The sequence below is a fragment of the Puma concolor genome, chromosome C2 (genome assembly GCF_028749965.1).
Source record: "Puma concolor isolate L17-30 chromosome C2, mPumCon1.1.hap2, whole genome shotgun sequence".
In the NCBI taxonomy this organism is placed as follows: Eukaryota; Metazoa; Chordata; class Mammalia; order Carnivora; family Felidae; genus Puma; species Puma concolor.
In genome coordinates this window covers 119680943-119706153 of record NC_141675.1, presented here as the reverse complement: position 1 = coordinate 119706153, position 25211 = coordinate 119680943, and the positions used below count along the sequence as shown (strand labels likewise).

Sequence of the window (25211 nt, the reverse complement as noted above, 5' to 3'; positions counted from 1 at the left end):
AGTTAAAAAAGAAAAACTGATAAAGTAGAAAGAATAAAAAATTTTCAATGACTTAAAATCTCTGGAAAGTAACCATAGTTTTTCCCTGTACAAGTTCTGAGACATTAGCCAAACTATATTATGTCTCCAAGCTGTTTTTCTTCTCTGTAATGAAAGCAAATAGGATAATGTGACCACATAGTATATTATAAGAATTGAGTGAGATAATGTGCCTGAATTATCTAGCCTAATGCCTGTCCAGAGTAGATAATGAATTTTCTCATTCCCTTCCCTTTTCCTTCCAGTTCACTAAATATCGATTGAGTGTCCACTGATGCATGGCACTGGAAAACCATTCCAAAAAGATAGGTAAAGTATTTTTAAATTATGTGACAAATTATTTAAGAAAATATTCATTTTAATGTAAAGTATTAATAACATAACATGAATTATAAATGAAGAATATAAAACAATATTAAGTTATTGCTAGGTGCCAGACACCATAAATGCATGTTTGCCTTATATCTTATCATTCTGACAACAATATGAGGAAGACACTATTATTAGTCTTATGTTACCAATAAGGAACCTGGGGTTTAGAGAATTTAACCTATCCAAAGCTCCAACTATTATAGGCAGAGCATGACTCCATGTCTGACTCTCAAATTCAAGCTCCCAACTGCTACTGTACAGTACTGTGTATAGAGAATGAGCTCTAACGTGGAACAGCCTTGCCTAATAATTCAACCAAAAGGTAATAGTCTTTTTCTTAGCTAAGGATAAGAGAAAGGGGAGAGGAGTAAGCAAACCTCCTTCCTTCCCATAGACTTCCAAATTTCTACTTCTTTCCAGACCTCAAGTAAAATGAATTTTATGGTTTCCCCAATTTCTCTCTCAGTTTTATTCTCTTGGCAATTAAGTGTTTCTAAAATGCTTCACAAATGGGAAACAAACATGGACTTGGGCAGTTGATCCTAGCTTTAATGGAGGAGGAAGAATGAGCATTACCTTGAGAAATGAGTGAATTTTGAATAGACTGAGAATATAGGGGAAGGCTAAGAGGTAAGAATTAGCAGGACATTTTTGTGGCCAATAATAAGATTAGTCATTCTAGAGCAGAGGTTTTGCTTTGAAAGATTAAGCTGAAACATGTATGGAGTTTTATTAGACCATTCACGTATTATTCATGACCCAGATTGTTGGTTATCAAATCACCTTGAAGAAAAGTAGATATTACTAAAGACTGTGGAAACCTTCCCAGTAAAAGCCTGGTAGACCCATTAAGTAACTGCTAAATCATTTGGTGCAAAAGGTGTAATTGACCCAGAAATGTTGACAAAAATGATTTTCCACAGAATAGGGATATAACAAAAGAGGATTTTTGCCTTCCCCAGCTGGATCAGACTCTTTCTATTGCTCATAGTTTTGTTTCAGGTAGAAGTGTAGGATAAGGCAGAGGCAGTATCTTTTTAAGCTTGTTCATTTTCTCTGAGTAAAAATTAGTCGTTGTGCTTTCAGATCTACTCTTGTGTATTGATCTCAGTCTTTACATACACACACTCATATGCATACACATGCAAACAAGAATAGACAGAAAAATAAAAACAGGGAAAATACTTGTAGGCTATTTCCAGCCATTATGTAAAAGTTGTTAGTAGTTGGTTTATACCTTTCCCTAGGTCTTTGCTTGAACTTGAGTTTTATTCAAAGTCTATTGTATAAGTGTCATATTATAGTTGAGAAAAGCAGTATTCAGTTTGTTAATGCTATGAAATACAGGAGAAAGTCTGCTATTTTTTTCATCTTTCATTAGAAATATGTCATAAATACCATCCCAAAATGTTACATGAATATAGATAGAAATATAAATATTTTAAAGTAGATAGTGAAAAACAAGTCTGGATTTGTGCTTTTTAAGTATGCATGCAGTAATTATATAGAATCATTTGAATCATATATGCTATGGATACGTTCTTGGTTACCTATAGATTTCAACAAAACTGTTCCTTTTTCTTTAAATTTAAAAGTATGCTGGGGGTACCTGAGTGGCTCAGTCGGTTGAGCACCCGACTTTGGCTTGGGTCGTGATCTCATGGTTCCTGACTTCAAGCCACACGTCAGGCTGTGGGCTGACAGCTCAGCGCCTGGAGCCCGCTTGGGATTCTGTGTCTCTCCCTCTCTTTGCCCCTCCCCCACTCAGTCTGTCTCTCTCTCTTCTTCAAAAATAAGTAAAAATTAAAAGAAAAAAAAGTAGGCTGGAAGTAGAAAATGGTGACATTATCTATGTCACATTCCTGGGTGCAGCCAGCACCCAGCCATTTCTCAGTGATACCCTCCCCCAGAGGATCTGAGCAGGTCAAAGCCGCAGTCCCTCAGAAGCGAGGGGTCAGGAAATAAAGCCGTATCTGAGATAAACTCAGGAAGGAGGTGCCGCCTGGCAATATGACAACTTGGTCACAGACAGTGTACAAGCAGGGAGTGGACAGAAGCTGAAGACAAAGGACAAGTGCATGATTGCTGATCGAGGAGAACAGAGTTCTGATACTAGAGACTGGGTAGCTGGATGACACCCCTCCTACGCATGCACATATACACCTACAAGTGCCACAACAGTCCACCCCAGTAAGCTAAGCAGCACCATCTAGTGGAGAATGGAGCTGGTACACTAATGCCTGCCTAACTGGGCCAACCTCGCTCTTCAGGAACACCACAAGTCTCTCCGCCTGCTTACTTTATGGACTATGAAGTGCTTCATAATTTGACTTCTAGGGGAAAACGATGTTATTTCAATTGTATTTCAGTCTGTTTGCCACTCCATCTATTCAATTTTATTTTTTTCTTTTTCATTTCTTTTCTTTTTCTTGAATACAGAAAGAGGAAAAATTTGTTTTCATTTTCAATTTTTATTAAAAATACAGGAAGCCATCAAAATCCTCAAAGAGAAAGCAGACAAAAACCTCTTTAACCTTGGCCGCAGCAACTTCTTATTCTCCATGTCTCTAGAGGCAAGGGAAACAAAAGAAAAAATGAACTATTGGGACCTTATCAACATAAAAAGCTTCTGCACAGTGAAGGAAACCATCAGCAAAACTAAAAGACAACTGATGGAATGGGAGAAGATATTTGCAAATGACAGATAAAAGGTTAGTATCTAAAATCTATAAAGAACTTATCAAACTCAACACCCAAAAAACAAATAATCCAGTGAAGAAATGGGCAAAAGACATGAATAGACACTTCTCCAAAGAAGACATCCAGATGGCCAACTGACACATGACAAAATGCACAATATCATTCATCATCAGGGAAATACAAATCAAAACCACAATAAGATACCACCTCAGACCTGTCAGAATGGCTAAAGTTAACAACTTAGGCAACAACAGATGTTGGCGAGGATGTGGAGAAAGAGGATCTCTTTTGCATTGTTGGTGGGAATGCAAGCTGGTGCAGCCACTCTGGAAAACAGTATGGAGGTTCCTCAAAAAATTAAAAACAGAACTACCCTATGACCCAGCAATTGCACTACTAGGTATTTAACTAAGGGATACAGGTATGCTGTTTCAAAGGGGCACACACACCCCAATGTTTATAGCAGCACTATAGACAATAGCCAAGTATGGAAAGAGCCCAAATGTCCATCAATGGATGACTGGATAAAGAAGATGTGGTATATATACACAATGGAGTATTACTCAGCAATCAAAAAGAAAGAAATCTTGCCATTTGCAGCTACATGGATGGAACTAGAGGATATTATGCTAAGCGAAATTAGTCAGAGAAAGACAAATATCCTATGACTTCACTCATATGAGGACTTTAAGATACAAAACAGATGAACATAAGGGAAAGGAAGCAAAAATAATATAAAAACAGGGAGGGGGACAAAACATAAGAGACTCTTAAATATGGAGAACATACAGAGGGTTACTGGAGGGGTTGTGGGAGGGAGGATGGGATAAATGGTTAAGGGGAATTAAGGAATCTACTCCTGAAATCATTGTTGCACTATATGCTAACTAACTTGGATGTAATTTTAAAAAATATATTAAAGAAAATGGTAAAAAAAAATAAAATATTTACCTTGGTTTATATTTAACCGTATTTCATTGCCTATTTTCACTTATACAATATAATTCTTAACATTGATATATCTCATGATATTAAATATCATTAATGTCTTGTTATTTTACTGAGTATTAACCCATAATCCTCCATAACTTTAGAGTTGTCTTACAAGTTAAATTATTTTATTTAATGTCAAGTTGGTAGTTCAATAGTCAACCATGGCCCCCAACACATAGACTACACACACACACACACACACACACACACACACACACACACACCCCTCCTTAGATGCTATATTTAATTAGATTTTCTGTAATAGTGTCATAACAACATTCTGGAATATATAGAATCTTTCATTAAAGAAAAAGATGCCAATCCCAAGATTCTCAAAATTTCAGTAAAAGAAACAGATTTCTCATATTATTCTAATGTAAAGTGTTACTAACATTTCCATAAAATGAATTATTCATTTCTTGTAGAGCTTAGCCAATATATTTATTTGTATGTAAAATTTAGTTAGATAAGCAAGATTTATTTAACCTCTATATTTAAAACATCTATATTTAAAACATCTTATTTCTCACACTATTAATAATATATAAATTTTAATGATAGTAATTTTTTTCTGTTATCTAACTATAACTTTAAAATAGGAATTTCCTTTCCAGTGATTCTGATATATCCCATTATTTTTAAAAGAGATATAAAATTTAACATTTAAAAAAATATTTTTCATATATCTATAAGGTGAAAATTTGAATATAATTTAAGGGTTAACTCAATAAAATTAACTTTACTATGTATTTCAAATGATTTCTCTCTTAATTCAAGAAATATTAATAGATTTGCAATCTTAATCATAAAATCACTTTGTTCAAAACATATATTCTGTAACCTAGTTTCATATAAAACTTTCATCAAAAACTACTTAAATATATCTTTATTCTAAGTTGCAAAAATGGATAACATAAACATAAATAATCATTCAAGCTAAATAGTAGTGTTCACACACAGGACTTTGGTTTCCAGAATGGCAAAAGAGGAAGGTTCTTTACAGATTCACACTCCTGCATATAACAACAATAAACTCTGGACAAAATAGAACAATAACAAAATTAAACTAGCAACTGGAAAGCTCTGGACTGTGAGCAAAGACGTGGAGACCCTTGCAGGAGAGCTAAAATTTGAAAGAAGATTCCAAAATGGTTTGAATTTCACAATATTGTAGATTTGGTCCAAGAGCAGGCAATAGTTATACAAGCAGCTAAGAAAAGTCACCCACTCTCAAGAAGTAAACAATTAATAGAAGCCAATTCCAAGATGTACCAGAAGTGAAAAATATCAGAAAAGGACATTCCATAACTACTGTAACTATATAATAAAGCAAAGGGAAATATACTCATATTGAAAACCAACTTAGAAAATCTCAACAGAAATATGGAAAATATTTCTAAAACCCCCCAAAATTTTGGAATTAAAAAATAAAATATCTTATGTAAGTGGTGAATCACTAAATTCTATTCCTGAAAACATTATTATACTATATGTTAACTAATTGGATTTAAATTTTAAACTATAAATAAATTCAATCAATCAATCAATCAATCTTGGGGTGCCTGGGTGGCTGTGGGTTAAGCATCTGACTCTTGATTTGAGCTGAGGTCATGATCTCATGGTTGTGAGATTGAGCCCTGCCGTGGGCTTCATACTGGGCATGGAGCCTGCTTAAGATTCTCTCTCCCTGTCCCTCAGTCCCTCCCCTGCTCCCTCTTAAATAAGTAAGTAAGTAAGTAAATAAATAAATAAATAAATAAATAAATAAATAAATAAAAATAAAGTATCTTAAATTGAAAATTCAATAGATATCTATCTATAATAGGATAATGGAGATGACAGAAAAGAATCAGTGAGCATAAAAGATAGATTGTGGATATGATCCAATCTAAAGAAAAGAGGGGAAAAAATAAAAACATAAATTTTCAAGAACCTGTTGGAAAAGACGATCAAAATAAGTAATTAATGTGTACTTACTGTCCCAGAAGAAAGGAAAGAGAAAATGAAGTAGAAAAATTATATGATGAAATCATGACTGATAATCTCTCTAGTTTGGGTAAAAGATATAAATTTAGAACTCCTTAAAGCCCAGTAGACCCCAGGAAACATAAATGCAAAGAAAGTCATGCCTAGGAACAATATACTCAAACTCCTAAAAACAAAAGATAAAGAGAAAATCTTGAAAGCAACCAGAGTAAACAACATACTACATTTGGGAAACAATTCCTCTAGCTTACTTTAAAAAAAAAAAAAAATTATTTATTTACTTTGAGGGAGAGAGAATAAGCTGGGGAGAGGCAGAGAGATAGAATTTCAAGCAGGCTCCACACTCCAGTGCAGGGATACAGGGCTGGAACTCACACACCGTGAGAGCATGACCTGAGCTGAAATCTAGAGTCAGACTCTTAATCAACTGAGCCACCAAGGCACCCCGCTCTAGCTTTCTTTTTTTTTTTTTTTTTAATTTTTTTTTCAACGTTTTTTTATTTATTTTTGGGACAGAGAGAGACAGAGCATGAACGGGGGAGGGGCAGAGAGAGAGGGAGACACAGAATCGGAAACAGGCTCCAGGCTCCCAGCCATCAGCCCAGAGCCTGACACGGGGCTCGAACTCACGGACCGTGAGATCGTGACCTGGCTGAAGTCGGACGCTTAACCGACTGCGCCACCCAGGCGCCCCATCGCTCTAGCTTTCTTAATTGGAAACCACAGAGGCCAGAAAGTGGGTAGTGGGGGGGGTTATTTAAGAGATGACATTAAAAACATTAAAAAACAAAAAACATAATAACAAGAAAATAGTTAACTCACAATTTCTATTTTCAGTGAAAACAACCTTGGAGTACAAAAGTAAACAAAAATATTAGTTAAGAGAATTTGTTGCCAGCAAACCTAGACTATAAGAAATGCCAAAGGAAGTTTTCATGCTGAAGGGAAATGTTTTTTGAGAAGAAATGAATAGCACTGGAAATGATAAATATCTGGATAAAATAAAAGAATATTTTCCTTAATTTAAAATTATATAACCATTTGAAGCAAAAATTAATATTATAATGCAGATGTAACATGTATTGCAATTGTAACTACAAAATCCTCGTCTGACTGAGGAACATATTTTAAAAATAGCAAGAGGTAGGTCTAAATCCATATCAATGACATGTTAATGGATTAAAGATTATAGTCTGATTAAAAGGTGAAAAATTTCACAATAGATGTGAAAGCAATACCCAAATATACTGTTTATGGGAGATACACTTTACATATAAAAACACAGGTAGTTGAAAATAAACAGAAGGAAAAAGATCTATCAGCATAAGAAGGTTGTAAATACTATATTAGTATCAGATAAAATAGGCTTTAAAATACTGCCTGAGGTAAAGGATATTTCATAATGATAAAAAGATCAATTCATCAGAAATACATAGCAATCATGAAAGTGTACAATAATAAGACAGCTAAGATGACATGAAGCAAATAAAGGCATAATTAAAGGGAGAAATAAAAGGTTCTACAATCTTTGTAAGAGGTTTTAACACTCTTTTTTCAGTAATCCCTACAACTAGGAAAAAATATCAGTTAACAGGTAGATAATCTGAACAATACTCTATGACCTTGACATCACTGAAATTTATAGATTATTATATACAACTGCAGAATACACATTTCAGTCACAAAGATTCACCACATGACAGAAAACACAAGTGTTATTACACTTAAAAAGATTGAATGCATACAGAGTATGTACTGTGACCCCAATTAAATAACCCAATATAAACTAGGCAAAAGATTTGAGAAGACATTCTGCAAGAGAAGATGACTGACCAATTAGCACAAGACTCTCAACATCATTAGCATTAAGGAACTGGCGTTAAAATTCATAAGAAGATAACACCACACGCAAGGATGGCTAAAATTAACAAGCTGACAATACCAAGGGCTGCTGAACATGTGGAGCAAACAGAACTCTCAAACACTGCTGATATAGAGGAAAAATGAGGTAATAACTGGAAAATTGTTCCACAGTTTCCTAAAATTTTAAAGATAGACTTATTGTACTGCCTAACCGGTTATTCCATTCTTATGCATTGAATCCAAAACAGTGAAAACAGAGTCTTGTAAATGAATTTTTATAGCTTTTTTATTCACAATACTCCCAAACTGGAAACAATTCAAATGTCCATCAGTCAGTGAAAGGATAAGCGAGATGTGATATAGTCATACAATGGAATATTACTCAGGAATAAAAAGGAGAGACTATGAATACATTCAACAGATGGATGAAACTTTATTTTCATTTTTACAAAGTTTATTAAGATAACAAATTTGTAAATTAAAGGACTCAGAGGCACATAGTTTAAAAGGCCAATACCATGGGAATAACAAAGTCAACACAGAAAAGAAGATACACACAGTTACAAACAATACATGATGTTTTTAAAAGCCACATCCCCCCAATTAACACATCATATGAATCATCCTTCACAATTACCATGATAAAAAGTTATTTCATCATATGAATCATCCTTCAAAATTACCATGATAAAAAGGTGGAAAAATAACTCCACCTACCAAGCATAGAAAATCCTATTTATACTGAACTGCCCTGCATTTCATCAATACTGTTTAATATGGCCTCTTCTATTCTGCCATTAGAAGTATTGAAGATGTTATACATCTTCAATTGTATTGAAGATACAATAAATACTATTGTATTTTCAAATGCACATTATACTTAAATTTGCTCTTCACTGAGAACAATTGAGTATATATTTAATCAAATCATAATACAAATGCTTTCGTGTTGAAAACTCATTTTGTGGGGACAAGTGTACAGGGAGGAAGTATATGTACAATTATGTTGTTTCTGAAGGACTACTCAGAGATGGAGGAATCTTGAAATCATGATGCTGAATGTAAGAAGTAAGGCACAAAAAAGTACACAACATATGATTCCATTAGTATAAATATCTAAGAAATGCAAACTAATCTATACTGACAAATAAATAAGTGGTTGCCTGGACTCAGAGCAAAGGGAATGATGGACTACACTGGGACACAAGGAAACATTGGAGAGTGATAGAAGACTTCCAGATCTTGTGGTGTGGTTTTCAGGTGTGTATGTCTGTCAAAAATGTATCAAATTATGTATTTTTTAAGTGGACACAGCTTACTACACATAGGTTACACCTCAACACAATTGATTTTAAAAAATATATGCTTTTCACCAAAATTAGTACTCTTTAAAAGACATCATCAAGAAGGCTCCTGGGTGGCTCAGTCAGTTGAACATTTGACTTCGGCTCAAGTCATGATCTCACAGCTCATGAGTTCGAGCTCCGCGTCAGGCTCTGTGCTGACAGCTCAGAGCCTGGAGCCTACTTCAGATTCTGTCTCCATCTCTCTCTGCCCCTTGCCTATCTCTCTCTCTCTCTCTCTCTCTCTCTCTCTCAGATATAAATATTTTAAAAAATTTTTCAAAGACATCAATAAAAAGACAAACATAATGTCAAAAATTTAAGTTGAATAAATAAAAATTCATTGTCATTTGATAAATTGTGATTATTGAAAACCTGGTAAGAGTTAAAGTTGATTTTAGAAATGTTAACTGGATTACTCCATTTACATTGTCGATGCAAAATGAACAAACTTTTTTTTTTAAATTTTAAAGAGAAAGGGAAAGAGTTCTACTCGAGCCCAAGATAGGACTACTGCCTACAATTCACCATCTTCACAAAGAGACCACTGTGGGGAAGGAACATTTGGTGCAGGGCTGTATACTTTTCTGCATAAAGAGCTACAAATCATCATGATGAGGGACATTCTGGAAAATTACAGACTTTATCTCATGTTTTCCGTATGTGCAAGGTTGTATGACTTTAATCTTATGAGAACCAGGGAGGTTTTTTTGTTTTTCTTATCTTTATGTTTGGAATCTCTGTTTTGGTTATTTTTTTAAGAAGATGCACAATCAATATGTTCTCAGGACAGAAATAGAGCCCATGACTTGAGGTTTTGTGGAGTCATTTTGACCTTTGTAAATGGTAAAGTATAGCTTCCCTGGGAGCCTAGGAGCAGGGCTCACAAGTGTTGAAAGTTGAAAATTCCCTTTATCAACAGGGAAATCAATATTTCTCCAATTTATTGATTGGTACCTAAAATTAAAATCCATAACTAACTCTTAAAATGATTCAGCCAATGGTGAGGATGTGGAGAAACGGGAACCGTCTTGCACTATTGGTGGAAATGCAAACTGGTGCAGCTACTCTGGAAAACAGTGTGGAGTTTTCTCAAAAAATTAAAAATAGAACTACCCTACAATCCAGCAATAGCACTACTGGCAATTTATTCAAAGGATACAGGAGTGCTGATTCATAGGGGCACTTGTACCCCAATGTTTATAGCAGCACTTTCAATAATAGCCAAATTATAGAAAAAGCCTAAATGTCCATCAACTGACGGATGGATAAAGAAGATGTGGTTTATATATACAATGGAATACTAGTTGGCAATGAGAAAGAATGAAATACTGCCATTTGCAGTAACATGGATGGAACTGGAGGGTATTATACTAAGTGAACTAAGTCAGTCAGAGAAAGACAGATATCATATGTTTTCACTCATATGTGGAACTTGAGAAATTTAACAGAAGACCATGGGGGAAGGGAAGGGAAAAAAATACAAACAGAGAGGGAGGGACACAAAGCATAAAGACTCTTAAATACAGAGAACAAACTGAGGGTAGATGAGGGGGGTGGGGGAAAGGCGAAAATGGATGATGGGTATTGAGGAGGACATTTGCTGGGATGAGCACTGGGTATTGTATGTAAGTGATGAATCACAGGAATCTACCCCCAAAACCAAGAGCACACTGTATACACTGTATGTTAGCCAACTTGATAATGAATTATATTAAAAAATAAATAAATAAAATGGTTCAGCCAAAAAAGTATGTGTGTATGTGTATATATGTTATATACGTGCATTGAGGAGTGTATCCACATATGTATGAGAGAGAAAGAGAGAGGGAATGAGAGAGAGAGGAAATATATCAAAACATTAACAATTTGTAAATATATTTGAGCTTATGTGGGTTCTCATTTTGCTATTTTTCAATTTTCCCCAAGTTTTGAAATTTCCAAAGTAAATAGTTGAAGTAAAACACAAAGACTTACCAAATTTACGTTAATGAGTCTGCCCACTGAAATTTTAATAACCCAGGGAAGTGATGTGGATACATATTTTGTAAAGCATTAAAGTTGAAGCATGAAATTACTAAATATATTGCAGATGAGAAAAAAAGCACTGTGAGATAAAAATATCGACTTTATGGATTGTCAAAAAAAATCCACCTAATTGACGCAATTTTTATATCAGGAATTCTGATTATTTCCTTATTTGGGGAGTACAAAATAATGAATGGCTATGAGCAAGGCTCACAGTCTATTCCTTCTTTATCATTTACTAACTACATAACTTTTTTAAAACTCAGTGTCCTCATACATAAAAATAGGGAAAATAAAAGTACTTGCCTTGAGGATGTTGTAAAGATTAAATGAGATAATGAGCTTAAAGTATTTAACAGCTTAGTACAAAATAAGAAATTGAGAAATGTTAGCATCTATAATTCCTATTATTTTATTTTTTTAATGTTTATTTATTCTGAGCGAGAGAGAGAGAAAGAGAGAGAGTAGGAGTGTACACACTGTCTCCTGTGTGAGTGGAAGAGGGAGAGAGAGGGAGGGAGACAGAGAGTCCCAAGCAGGCTCTGCTGTCAGCTCAGAGCCCAACATGGGGCTCAAACTCAAAAACTGTGAGATCATGACCTGAGCTGAAATCAAGAGTCAGATGCTTAACCAACTGAGACACTCGGGTGCCCCTATAATTCTTATTATTTTAGGAGGAACTGAAGAAGATACATTCATAAAATTGTGAGTGACTAAATTTATATACAAAAAAAATCCTATTTTTTATCCTACCACATTCCATTTCCCAGTTATTATGGAAAACTATTCATTTTTAGATTTCAGGTTGTTCCAACTTTTCTTTTTTTAAGTTTTTAATTCCAGTTAGCTAACATACAATATTATATTAGTGTTGGGTGTGCAATATAGTAATTCAACACTTCCATATATCACCCTGTGCTCATCACAACAAATGCACTCCTTAATCCCCATCATGTATTAAATACATCTCCCCACTGACCTCCCCTAGGGTAATCATCAGTTCTCTATAATTAAGAGTCTGTTTCTTGATTTCTCTCTCTCTTATTTTTTCTCTTTGCTTGTTTGTTTTGTTTCTTAAATTCCACATGACTGAAATCATATGTATTTGTCTTTGACTGACTTGTTTCACTTAGCATTATACTCTAGCTCTTTCCACATCATTGCAAATGGTCAGATTTCATTCTTTTTATGGCTGAATAATATTCCACTGTGTGTGTATGTATATATACATCTATACCACATCTTCTTTATCCATTCATCAATCAATGGACACATGGGCTGCTTCCGTATCTTGGCTGTTGTAAATAATGCTGCTATAAACATTGGGTGCATGTATCCCTTTGAATTAGTTTTCTTGTATTCTTTGGATAAATACTCAGTAGTGTGATTGCTGGATCATAAGGTGGTTCTATTTTTAACTTTTTAAGGAACGTCTATACTGTTTTCCACAGTAGCTGCACCAGTTTGCATTCCCAAAAACAATGCAAGGAGGTTCCTTTTTCTTCACATCCTTACCAACATCTGTTATTTCTTGTGTTGTTGATTTTAGCCATTCTGACAGGTGTGAGATGATATTTCAATGTGGTTTTGATTTGCATTTCCCTGATGATAAGTGATAATGATTATCTTTTCATGTGTCTGTTGACTATCTGGATATCTTGTTTGGAAAAATGCTTGTTCATGTGTTTCTGCCCATTTTTAATTGAATTATTTGTTTTTCGGGTATTGAGTTGTATTAGTTCTTTGGATAATAACCCTTTATTGGATATATCATTTGCAAATATCTTCTCCCATTCTGTACTACGCCTTTTAGTTTTGTTGATTGTTTCCTTTGCTGTACAGAAGCGTTTTATTTTGATGTAGTCCCAATAGTTTATTTTTGCTTTTGTTTCCCTTCCCTCAGAAGACATATCTAGAAAGAAGTGGCTATGGCCAATATCAAAGAAGTTATTTTTATGGTTTCAGGCCTTACATTTAGCTCTTTAATCCATTTTTAATGTATTTTTATGTGTGGTGTAAGAAAGTGGTCTAGTCTTCCCAACACCATTTGTTGAAGAGACTGTTTGTTCCCCATTGGATATTCTTTCCTTCTTTGTCAAAGATTAATTGACCATATAATCCTGGGTTCATTTCTGGATTGTCTATTCTGTTCTATGTTCTGATCTATGTGTGCCAATGCCATTTTGTTTTGATTACTACAGGTTTGTAATATAACTTGATGTCTGGACTTGTGATGCCTCCAGCTTTGCCATTCTTTTTCAAGGTTGTTCTGTTTATTTGGGGTCTTTTGTGGTTCCACACAGATTTTAAGATTGTTTGTTCTAGCTCTGTAAAAAAATGCTGTTGGTATTTTGACAGGGATTTCATTGAATTCATAGATTGCTTTGGGTAGTATGGAGATTTTAACAATATTTGTTCTTCCAATCCATGAGCACGGAAGATATTTTTCATTTCTTTGTGTCATCTTCAACTTATTTTAAGTGTTTTATAGTTTTTAGAATACAGGTCTTTCACCTCTTTGGTTAGGTTTATTCCTAGGCATCTTATTATTTTGGGTACAAGTATAAATGGGATTGTGTTCTTAATTTCTCTTTCAGCCACTTCATTATTGATGTATAGACATACAACAGATTTCTGGACATTGATTTTGTATCCTGCAACTGTACTGAATTCATTTAGCAGTTGTGTGTGTGTGTGTGTGTGTGTGTGTGTGTGTGTGTGTGTGTACGTGAAGTCTTTAGAGTTTTCTATGCATAGTATCATGTCATCTGGAAATAGTGAAAGTTTGACTTCTTCCTTACCAAATTGAATACTTTTTTTTTTGTCTAATTGCTATGGCTAGGCCTACCAGTCCTATGGTGAATAAAAGTGGTGAGAGTGGACATCCTTGTCTTGTTCCCAACCTTAGGAGGAAAGCTCTCAGTTTTTCCCCATTAAGGATGATATTAGCTGTGAGTTTTTCATGTATGGCCTTTGTTATGTTGAGGTATGTTCCCTCTAACCCTACTTTGTTGAGGAGTTTTATCATGAATGAATGTTGTACTTTGTCAAATGCTTTTTATGCATCCATTAAAATGATCATATGGTTCTTTTCCCTTCTCTTATGGATGTGATGTATCACATTGATTTGTGAATTTTGAACCACGCTTGCATCCCAGGAATAAATCCCACTTGATCATGGTTAATAATTATTTCAATGTATTGTTGAATTCAGTTTGCTAGTGTTTTGTTGAGAATTTGTTGAGGATAAGGTTTTCAAAACACAAAAGACCAAGTTTTACCAATTTAAGCCTAGAGAATATTTTTTTTCTCCAAATTCAGACAAGTTTTCTGACTGATTTAGAGGCAAAAAAAAAAAAAAAAAATCTCACATATCTAGGTTTGCAATGTTACAAGAAAAATTTAGGAAGTTAAAAGAATCTTTTGAAACAAGGCTGGCCTGTCTAATGATCCAGACTATAGCAAATTGATTGTTTTCTTATTTCTTTTAAATGAGCCCATGTTTGATCATTTGACATTTACTATTTGATTATTTAATAACTTGCAACTTATTGCACTCAGTAATTGCCAGCCTGCTGAGTCTGACAAGTGAAATTCTAATATGAAAATGAGATTAATAACTGTGATTTAGACATGATAGCCTTTGAATTTAGATCGCAAGTCTTACATCAGGGACCTCTGTTGAAAATATAATTTGTATTTCATTAATGTAATAAAACTATTGTAAATTTCCATTAAAATATTTTATCATTCTTTTCCCAATATCAAATTGTCAAAGGTGATCTTATGATTTTAGTGGGAAGTTTAGAACTCTATGTTATATGTGTGGCTCTTACCTTATATGTACCTTATATCCTGAACTGTCCAGCACAGACCCACATAATATAATGTAATCATGGATAGCACCTATGCAATGTGCTCCTTTTAAAGAGTTTGTGTTACCCAGTCAATAGTCCGTAACCTGCCCTTCATTGATGAAGAGTTTGTTCTTTGTGACATCTCAAAGAAGCAAAAATAATTCAAGGTACTACTCAATACCTTAACACACTTATATAAAATGTACTGCTATTTTTATTTTTTTTATTTTTTTTTCAACATTTATTTATTTTTGGGACAGAGAGAGACAGAGCATGAACGGGGGAGGGGCAGAGAGAGGGAGACACAGAATCGGAAACAGGCTCCAGGCTCCGAGCCGTCAGCCCAGAGCCCGACGCGGGGCTCGAACTCACGGACCGCGAGATCGTGACCTGGCTGAAGTCGGACGCTTAACCGACTGCGCCACCCAGGCGCCCCAATGTACTGCTATTTTTAAATATATGCTTTAAAACTTAATTTCAAAAATATACCTCAGGGAATATAATTGCTTAAAACTTTGCAGTTCTTATAGAACTTCATATCTACTCATGTCTATTATGGATCCCCTTAGCAATCCTTTGAGGTGCCACAGGTAATTTTAGAGATTGGAGTTGTTAAGAGGTTAGTGAAGAATTGGGAGAGAAGAAACAAATCTTCCTTACAGAAGGGTTCCAAATAATATAAATAGATAGCTGTCCCTCCAGGAGGTAGAGCTTAACTCCCAACTTCTTCCTTTAAGTATGGGCTGGGCTTAGTATAGAATATTAAAAGGGGAGGGGCGCCTGGGTGGCTCAGTCGGTTCAGCGTCTACTTCCACTGGGGTCATGATCTCAAGGTTCATGAGTTAGAGCCCCGCGTCAGGCTCTGTGCTGACAGCTTGGAGCCTGGAGCGTTCTTCAGATTCTGTGTCCACCTCTCTTTCCGCCCCACCCCTGCTTGTGCTTGGTCTCTCTCTGTCTTTCAAAAGTGAATAAACATAAAAAAATTAATTGAAAGGGGAAAATAGTAACTTCACAGTGGAGAAACCTGGCAATACCTTAACTAAGTGATCAAGATTTATATCCCCAGTAATGTCATAAGCATATCATGCACCCTGTGATATGATGGGAGGTGATAGGCACTTTACATTATTCCAAATTATGCAAAATGAAGTTTCATTTTTTTCAAAAAAGTACTCGCATATTGATACCCATGCTAGGACTGAAGTGAGTTCCTGCTAAATGTGCTCCCCACTCCATTTCAAATCAATCATTTCTTAATGTACAGGAAGAAAATTTTATGCAGATATATAAAAAGAATGCTGACAGTGGTGCATATTTTAATTTGCATTCAATTTAATAAAATTGCAATTTAAATTCTTATTAAATCTTCAAAGAGAAATCCTATCTAATAAATGTACATATAAATCTAGTATTTTTGTTAAAATAAAAAACATGCAGTTCTCCCTTTGTTCTTTGATCAGCGCCCAATTGACTTATAAGTTTGGCAGATTAATTTCCCCTAAACATTTGGCAGCATTTATAAGCCTGATTAATTCAATTTCCTTAGACATTTTAAATTAGAATTACAAATTTTAACACATCCAAGTCTCTCAAGCATTTCACACACCTAACAAGAGAGATTTACAAATCTAATAAACAATCTCTTAAACACTTAACTACTACTTACAAACCTTAAAAGTCTAAATTTCTAGAGTTTTAAAGTATTAAATATTTAAGCAATAAAATATTGTATACAAACAACTACTCTTTTCTTGCAGTTATCAAGTTAAAATCCTAAGTACAAAAAGTATATCTCTTAATTATTTCATCTTAAAACCAAAATTATAACATCAAATAAGTAATCTTTTAAAAATTCAAATTAAAAACCATAAGTGTATGCGTGCCTGGTTGGCTTAGTCAGTAAGTAGCAGGTAACTCGATCTCAGGATCATGAATTCAAGCTCCACATTGGGTGTAGAGCCTACTTAAAATTAAAAAATAAATAAATAAATAAAACCCATAAGTTCAATATCAATCCGTTTTCTTAAACATTCAAATTAAAATGACAAATTCAACATGACAGATTCTTTAATGTCAAATTACCTTCAACATTTACAAACTTAATGAACAAACACACCCAAGTTACATGAGGATTATAAAACTATTCCTAAACTTAGCATAAATGTATTATATGCCTTACTCCCATATTTTCTCTATACATTGTAAACATTTACATATTTTCAAACACAATATGTAAACATCTGCACTGACATAAATGACCTGGGGAGTCATTTGCCGACTACAGGGAGAGAAGGTCATCCAGGCCAGATGAAAGGTGTTGGTAAGTAAAGACACCAGTTTATGGGCATTTGGGTGCATCTTCCAAGATTTAGCAGCACCTTTCTTTTAAAAATGGAGCTTTACAAGTTCTCTCCTTTTCTTGCAGACACTGTACATGATTTTTAATTGTCTGAATAGAATTGCGATTTGGTAGTCCGATGCACGCTGCAAATAATCTGCTTACTATCTTGTTGGTTTCTGAATCCTCTTTATGTTTTACTTCTTATCTGTCAGACTCATTATCATTTAAGATCGTTTTATTGATGCATTGCTACATCTCATTATATGATACCTATTTAGCTCTTTTTCATGGATGGATGCCCATAAAATTATCTATTCCGGTCTCCAATTTGTCATTAAATTCTTTGTTCCATTCATTAATACATAATTACTTCAGGGAATTTTTCAACTCAGTAACTTCACAGTCGCCATCATTTGCAATTAACCTCTGACTACTGTATAATGGCAGGGGTGGGAGAAACATAGAAAATTTAAGTCAAGCTCATATTTCTGTTGAAGTGCCAACTCAACACTTATGTTCACTCTCCCATGGGATATCTTCTCTTCTTCCCCATGTCTTGTAGAAACCTAAAGGGGAAGAATTGCATTAAAATCACATGAGTGTTGCAACATTTCTAATATCAGCATCCTCATTTCTTATTCGAGCTCATCAATAGGTTTGTGACTTCAATTCTGATGATTGTGGATGAATCATCTCACTGATAGAATTTTATTTAACTTAGATAATAAGGCAAAGATTTATAATTGAGAGATGTTGTTATGAAACTTTAAAGATATTGAGAAAGAGTATGAAAAACTATAAAAGGGAATATACTGCAAAAGAGTCGAAGTTAGTTTAATTCTGTTATTAGCACTTTCCCTAAAAGTTTCAAATACCTAGATCTCTTTTAGTTAACATTTCTATTTCCAATATCACTAGAATTTTCCATTTTAATATCCAGATTCACTATGTTTGCTTGCTTTATGATTGCCACAAAGGTAGAGACGTGGGATTAAATTTTGGCTTTTTTTTTTTTTTACTTCACTTTTCTGTTAGTTTTCTCATCCTAAACAAGGGGATAAAACACTGGCTTGATATGAGTTAATATTTGCAAAGCTACCCAGTACAGTTTCTGGTACACAGTAGGTGTTCCAAAAATAGTTGTACATTTTTTCAAGCCATTATTTTTCAGCTTAGATTCACCTGTGGTGTTAATTATATAGAAAATCTTGCATATTCCAATGCAACCTTTTTATTTGGTTTTTAAACACTTTATTATTTTCTTTTTTTCTTTTTTCTTTCTTTTAGGGAGAAAGAGCACACATGCATGCGTGCAAGTTGGGGCAGGACAGAGGGATAGGGAAGGAAAGAATCCTAAGCAAGGCTCCATGCTCAGCGCGGAGCCTAATGCGGGGCTCAATCTCACAACTATGAGATCATGACCTGAGCTGGAATCAAGAGTCGGTCACTCAACAACTGAGCCACCCAGGTGCTCCCCAATTCAACCTTTTTAAACAAAGAAAAATAATGTTGTGCACCTTTTTTGAGGAGGTTTGTTTTGTTTTCACCTATCCTGCAATGAAAGCAGTTGTTTTTGCATCTAGATCTCTCAGGCAGAGTGGTAAATATTTTTGTGATGTAGCTAATATTACAATTGTTTAATAAAGAATGGTATGCTGGGGTGCCTGGGTGGCTCAGTCGGTTAAGCGGCCAACTCTTGATTTCAGCTCAGGTCATGATCCCACAGTTTCATGAGCTGGTGCCCAGCATGGCTCTGCACTGACAGCATGAAGCCCGCTTCAGATTCTCCCTCTTTCACTGCCCACTCGCAGTGTCTCTGTCTCTCTCAAAATAAATAATTGTTAAATAAATTAATTACTTAATAATAAATTAAAAAATAAAGAATGGTATGCTACCATCACTTGCCATATTTGTCAGTTTTTTTATGAGAAATTGATTAACTCTCCAAAAAGAAGAGGGTCACTAACATACTAAAAGAGAGAGAAAGAGAGAGAGAGAAAGACCATTGCCTTTATTATGGAACTGTAGGTTATTAAATTACAGGTATTTGACATCTGAAAAAACCTTTTTCAACTTAACATATTTCACTAAAGAGAAAATTGGAAATCAGAGATAGGGTACAACTCTCGATTTATATGGCAAATCAGCCAGTGAACCCAACTCTCCTGAATCCAATCTGACTGTATATCCATTATGCCATGCAGCCTAGATAAACTGCTTACTTCATACATAATTTCCTCAACCAAAATTCTTCTGAGCAATGATTAACTAGCCGTCTTTATAACTCCAGTTCTTATTAAAACCAAATTTTATCTTTCTGGTGTCCATTTACTTAAGTAGGTGGCTCTAGCCTCAAATATAATTTCAGATTTATCCTTATCTGATGTGGTAGTGAAAACATTAAACTCTGACTTATTCGAAAAGATTATGAAACAAAGACACAAATGCAAAATGCTAAATGAGTTGAAAAGCCATCTTATTTTCTCACTTTTATTTTTTTTTTAATGTCTCAGGAGTCATTCTTTAGCTATGAGCAGTGAATGGTATTTCAGCATCATTTGGTCTGAATATTCTAGCACCAGTTCTGCCATTACAATAACCGCATAAATCAGTACATGCATGTCTGTTCACATTCTGCATCATTCTCCAAAAAAGATTCCAGATACCATAATGTTTTCAATTCACAATGCATAAATTTAAGCAATTATTAACTCTTTTTAAAGAAAAACAAGCCGTCATAGACATTTTTAGACTCCAGAGTTTTGCAGATTCTCGTTTGAGAAACACTACCAATTGTCTCATCTTTTTGACACTTGACTCTAACATACCAAATTAAGGACTGCTAGGTTTAAACACCATGTCAACAGCAGCAAGTAACTGCTAAAACACCTGACCACACAAAGAAGTTTTTAAGCATGGCCTGGGAATATTTAGCTTGTTAGTACAAATTTGTATGTTTGTATAAAAACCAGACCTATGCTAATTGTCCTTTAGAACAACACTGCTTTGCAATACATGGCAGCAATCTATGATTTTTTCATAAGACTCATCCTGACTGATCTCAGAGAGTTATGCTTTGCACTCTTCCTCTAAGAAGACGAAACATAGTCATCAACGAATATAAGTTGTATCATTAATTTTATTATGATATTGCATAAGCAAGATGCATATAGTTCCTTGAAATCAGTCACTTGTGTGTACACATTATGTTACAGGCTTTACTTGATCATTTATCCCTAAATCATCTTCCTCAAGTGACTTAACTTTCCTAAATTGTTTACTCTTTAAAACAACAACAACAACAAAAATTAAAAAAAAAAGATAAATAAAACAACAACAACAACAAAGTAAAGAACAAAGACTCTGGAGCCAGATAATCTGGATGTGAATCTCATCTCTGCTCCTACCAGCTGGCTTACCTTGACCAAGATACCAATTTCCTTTTGCCTCATGTTTCTCAATTGCAAAATGTGGAAAAAATAAGAACCACCATATGAAATTAAGTGAGTTAACATGTGTAAGTGAGTTAACATGTGCAAGGTGCTGAGAAAAATCACAAGCACATTAGAAGGGCTACACAAATGTTGGTTGTTATTAACCACCTCTAAGAATTTTTGAGAGAATAGGATAGTGTGTATAATACCAGTAGCATGGGGCCTGGCTTATGATTAAGGCCCAGTGACTAGTATGAATAGTAAGTACTATTTCTGCTGATGACCCAAAATATTGAATTAGAGAGGCACCTGGGTGGCTCAATCCGTTGATCATCCAACTCTTGATTTCGGCTCAGGTCATGATCTCATGGTCATGTTTGAGCCGTTCATTGGGGTCCATGCTCAGCACGCTTAAGATTTTCTCTCTCTCTCTCTCTCTCTCTCTCTCTCTCCCTCTCTCTCTATCTCTCTTTCTCTCCCTCCTTCAGCCCCTCCCCAACTTTCTCACACACATGTGTGCTTTCTCTCTCAAAAAAAAAAATACTAATATTAAAAATAAACAAATAAATAAAATATTGAATTAGATATTAGCCATAAAGGATTAAAGGGATTAAGTAGTTTGTAAAACTCAAAAATTATTGTAAATATTATCTACTCAGAGGCAGCTATAGTGAAAAGGCACAAGCACGTATTATGCACAAACGTAGAGTGGGCACAAACAGATGTGAGCTTGCCTTTTAGTAATTGGGTAACTCTGACCAAGCTATTTAACTTCTCTGTTGATAGCATGAAGTTAAAAGTATTAATCCAAAGAGATTCTTGTGAAATTGTAATGAGATAATATATGTGAAACATATATATGAAGTATATACTCCACTGATGTTGTATCCTACTCTTTTCCTTCAAAAACATTGGTTTGATTGTTGGGACTAATTTCCCCACAATACAAAACATATCTTTGGACTTTAGCAAATTTATAGCAAGTTCACTTTATAGGAAAAAAGGTACTAAGTTCAACTAAGTGGTTCCTGTGTTCTCATAGTTTTCAACTATCATCTTTAAATTTCCTGTTATTTTCCAGATTAAGTAGGTAAAAGTGTTGTAGATCAAAAGCCTTTTATGTAGTGAGCATTCATCATTTTTAAAAGTTCCTTAAAATGAAGTTAACACTTTGATGAAGTTTTTCATGCATTTTTCTAACAGTTCAGGGAAATGCAGAAGTAAGATATGGGTTAATAACACTGTACCAAAAGGAGAGATGGGGGGAAAGAAACACTAGCCGGTGAGATGAGAAAGTGATTTATAGTAGTAATGAATTGAAGCCCTTCCAAAAGAAGTATTTACCAGAAGAGTGCTTTAAAATGTCACCTATATTGCTAAATTATAAATACTTTTAAAATAAAATGGGAAGAGAAACTGTTGTGAATCATTGATTTCATCCACTTTGGGACAATGACATTGCTAGGGAATGACAGATGGCCTACTGGCCTCTGAATGCTGCTTTCTCCCAGTGCTGCTTCATCTAAGACCTCTGACTGTTTACCTGTCATTCTCTTTCATCCCAGAGCCATTAACAAAAAGGGGCCTTACCTGTTCAATACGTATGCTAATTAATGGTCACAGCTGCAGCCTGGACATCCTCCTAAAGAATGCAGAGGGACCTGGAACCTAACAGAGCTTCAGGGAAGGTATTTACAGTCCATCTACCCTTTTGTCTGATTGCCTAATGTGTTCCAGCCACAGTGCTAGACATTATTATATCATGTCGCCCAGGATAGAACATTCTTTGTATCTTTATTCAAATTAATTAGCTGAAAGAACTCTAAATCATTTAAATTTAAAAGTAGATCTACCTACCTTAAATTTTTGGACTATGTAAATGATCTTGGCATCAAAATTTAATCATTTAAAATTTTATCTGTTCTCCACTGTATATCCGTTACACATTTATTTTAGAATATCCTGTCATAGAAACGGTTTGTTCATCTAAAAGAGATCTTCAAAGTAGTTTTGATTTTGTTCATGAAATTAACAAGAGTTTTGTCTAAACTAGTTCATAATAGTTTGTCTGCACTCGTTCATAATATTGGTGGATGTTTGCTATCATTATTTCAATTAAGCAAAGGACTTGCGTCATGTCTTTAGATTTTTCTGAGTTCTTATTTCTGTAACGAATAATATTGAATGCTCTCTAAGGTGAAATTTAATCAGAATTGCTAGGTACATAGCTCTGTTAGAGGGCTCCTTACTAAGATTACAATGCTGCTAAAATTGGTGAAGCCTACAAAGCATTTATCAAATAAGGAAAATTTAACAAAGTCCCTGAAATGTAATTAAGCTGAACTTTCAGCTTTTAGAATATCCCATTATAGTAATAGTTTTCTTCAAACTTTTCCTTAAATAGGAAATTATTTCACTTTTTTATGTTTATTAAATCAATATAATATTGTTGATATAAAATTACAAGTACTATAAGGATGTACAAATAAAATGCAAAAGTTTCCTATAATCCACCCCTAAAGAAGTAACCATTGTTAATCAATCTTATTGGCCTAATATTCAGGTTATTTTTTTAAAATTGTTTTTATTTATTTTTGAGAGAGAGAGAAACAGAGCGTGAGTAGGGGAGGGGCAGAGAGAGGGAGACACAGAATCCAAAGCAAGCTCCAGGCTCTAAGCTGTCGGCACAGAGCCCAACATGGAGCTCAAACCCACAAACCGTGAGATCATGACCTGAGCCGAAATCAGATGCTCAACACACTGAGCCACCCAGGCTCCCCAAGTTATTTATTTTTATTAATTTAATCCCTCAACTTAGCATGTAAACTATGTGTGGATCACTTTTTGTAATTCTCTCACTTTAAATAACTTCTTCAATTTACAGACCACATATGATTTCAAACTTGTCAGACAGGAAAGCTTATTCAGTTTAATTTGACAGTAAAAAATAAAAGCCATTTTAAATTTCTTAATGGATATCACGATCCCATGATAATATTTGCTTTATGAGCTTATGAATTCACATCTGTCCTATAAAGACTTTATTTTAACTCAGTAATACCCAATACAGCATATAGAACCCTTTGAGATCTGATGGCATCAATTTTCCAGCCTCATTTCTTATTACCCCCTTTTTCCTGACTCCCTGAACACACACATACATACTCTCATAGAAGCAGCAAATTTGCTTTATCCATTCTTCACATTCTTTCATACCTCTACACAAGTCATTTCTTCCATTCTGTCTTCTCACATCATCCTGAAATACTTAGGTACCTCTTGCCGGTAATTTTTGCTATTCTCAACCAACTTTGTGATGCATATTTATGCAACTTGTTTATTATACTTACTTCAGTATATTATAATTGGGTTAAATGTATGTCTCTCCAACATTGTAAGCCTGGATTAAATTATGTTCTCAATAATGAGTTGATAAATTGAGTGAGTGCATAGATTGATCAATGGATGGATGGTGGGTACATGGTTGGATGAATTCATAGATGGATTAAAAATGGATGAATGTATGATGAGATGTCTATTTTAATAAGTATAAGTAAGACAGAATGGAATTTCCTGAGACAACGAAACCCCATGTATTCTGAAGTAAGACCCAAGGTTTTCTCTGAACAAGAGGCAGCATATAGAAGTTTCCATGATGACCAAACATTTAATAATATCAGATAAAGAGATATCATGCTCCCTAATTTCAAACTGTATTACCAAGTTATAGTTATTAAAATAATGTGGTGCTGACACAAAAACAGGCACATAGATCAATAAAACAGAATAGAGAGCTCAGAAATAAACCCACACTTATACGGTCAATTAATCTACAACAAAAGGGGCAAGGACATACAATGGCAAAAAGACAATCACTTTTAAACTTCTTTTTTAATGTTTACTTATTTTTGAGAGAGAGGGAGACAGTGTGAGCAGGGAAGGGGTAGAGAAAGAGAAGACAAGGAATCCAAAGCAGTCTCCAGGCTCCAAGCTGTCAGCACAGAGCCCAACATGGGGCTCAGATTCACAAACTGCAAGATCATGACCTGAGCCCAGTCAGACACTTAACTGACTGAGCCACCCAGGGGCCTCAAGACCAATCTCTTTTAAATAAATAAATAAGTAAATAAATAAATAAATAGCGTTGGAAAAGCTGGACAACTAGATGCAAAGGAATGAAACTGGACCACTTTCTTACACCATATACAAAAATACATTCAAAATAGGTTAAAGACTTAAATGTAAGACCAGAAGC

At 34.6% G+C, this 25211-nt stretch overlaps 1 long non-coding RNA gene across 1 annotated transcript in view; it reads left to right on the top strand.

The window, feature by feature from the left end:
* The window catches only part of LOC147577509 (uncharacterized), a 93657-nt gene extending 70937 nt beyond the window's left edge, over nucleotides 1-22720 (top strand). The window contains exons 3-4 of the long non-coding RNA XR_015255839.1: nucleotides 285-348; nucleotides 22522-22720. This is a non-coding gene — a long non-coding RNA (uncharacterized LOC147577509). The remainder of the gene's footprint in view (nucleotides 1-284; nucleotides 349-22521) is intronic.
* Nucleotides 22721-25211: the final 2491 nt, after the last annotated feature.